The sequence below is a fragment of the Suricata suricatta genome, chromosome 9, assembly GCF_006229205.1.
Source record: "Suricata suricatta isolate VVHF042 chromosome 9, meerkat_22Aug2017_6uvM2_HiC, whole genome shotgun sequence".
In the NCBI taxonomy this organism is placed as follows: Eukaryota; Metazoa; Chordata; class Mammalia; order Carnivora; family Herpestidae; genus Suricata; species Suricata suricatta.
In genome coordinates, this window is record NC_043708.1 from 68,987,434 (window position 1) to 68,989,233 (window position 1,800).

General features: G+C 54.8%; 1 pseudogene; it reads left to right on the forward strand.

The window, feature by feature from the left end:
- The first annotated feature begins 292 nt into the window (after positions 1-292).
- Positions 293-1,800, forward strand: part of LOC115302229 — a 3,987-nt pseudogene continuing 2,479 nt past the window's right edge.

The following is a 1,800-nucleotide window of genomic DNA, read 5'->3' on the forward strand; positions in this document are numbered from 1 at the left end:
CCTCCCTGATTCCTGTGGGCTCCATACACACCAGCCCGTCCCCATCCTACCTCAGAGGAAAGCTAATTGAAGTCCTTTCATTCATGCAACTTAAAAACATCAGCTGATACCTTAGGATGTGAGAGGCCCTGGAACATGAGGATAGTAGAGAATCCAACTCGTTTAACCCATAGGTAGCTTATTAGAAAACGGCTCCCCTCGGGATGTTAGCAGAGGCTCAGAGGGGCCCAGGAGACTCACGGAGAAAGGAGGCATCAGGGGAGTCCTGTCCACAATCCTCTGAGATTCCACCATGGTCAAGGGAGATTTTCTCTCCCCCACACACTGTCTGAGGTTGGATGTGGGGAACAAGCACGGCTCCCTACTCAGGGGGATTCTGAGGCTTGAGGTTCAGCAAAGGTCCTCTGGCTACAAGGAGAACCTGAGAAGACCCTCAGTCACCGCCTTCTTAAGCTTGTCCTCCCTACCATAGCAGCCCCCTGTCACCCCATCCACTGGCCTTTTTTTTTGGAGGAGATCATCGGGAGCCAAGTGGCCAAGCCCCACTCCCGGCCCTACATGGCATTTGTCTAGTATCTGGGCACAGACTGTAAGAAGAAGTGTGGCGGTGTCCTCGTGGACATGGACTTGTTCTGACAGCTGCTCACTACTTGGGAAGGTGAGGGGCAGAGACTGCTAGGGGGAACCCTGCTCATCCCACCCCAAACTGCCCCCCCATCCCCCCCTGCCCTGGGGCTGCAGCCCAGGGAAGAATCCAGGATCCTGGGAACTCATGCCTAGGAGAGCTCATCAAAGGAGCCAGCAGACAGCACAACCAAGGCAGCAAAATGCTGAGACATAGGACAGGTGAGTCTTGAGTCGCAGAGACAGAAGTGAGAGTAAGTGGCACAGTGGGAAGAGATGGACCACAATGAGGCAAATAAAGCAGCTGTAGAATGAAGTGTGTGTTAGTGCCAAAATGCAAACTCAGAGTAAATTCATGATATTGCTTGAGAACAGAACACAGCTCCCAGAAGCCCTAACCTCAGTGTCATGGAAGAAAAGAATATCCAAGACCCATCTGTCCCCTCAATGTACCCCCAGCCTCAGTCGTGCCCACCCCAGCTGCACCTGCCCATCGAAGCTCTCGGGATGTTTCCTGTGACCCCACAACCCCACCCTCCACTCTGTTCTCGGTGCAGCTCCATCAACGTCACCCTGGGGGCCCACAACATCAGGGAGCAGGAGAAGACCCAGTATATCATCCCCATGAGAAGAGCCATCCCCCACCCAGACTATAATCCAAAGAACTACTCCAACGACATCATGTTACTGCAGGTAGGAGACCTCCCTGCTGCCCTTGCTCTCCTTGGACCACATTATCTCCCCCCCACTGGGACCTGTCCCCTGCTTCCTTCCCGTCCTGGCTGCCTGGACCAGTCCCAGTGGCTCAGGGAGAGAGAAGACAGGGCAGCCACATCTGGGCACCTGGGCCCAGAGTCCACTAGCTGAGCTGGCCTCTGTTGCTTCTTACCATCAGCTGGCGATAAAGGGTAACTAACTAACGCTGTGTGGCACCAAGGCCTGCGGAGTGGGAAGGCCAGGGTGTGTCCTGGACAGGTGTGCAGTGTGGCCGGCTGGGGATGGGTGTCCATGGGAAGATACCCAGAGACACTACAGGGGGTAGAGCTAATTGTGCAGGAGGATCAGGAGTGAGAGTCCCACATCCCCAATCATTACAGCCATGACACTCAGCCGTGCGTAGGAGACCCAAAGGAAAAGAAGGCTTCCTTCACAGTGAGGGATGATTCCAACCTCAGC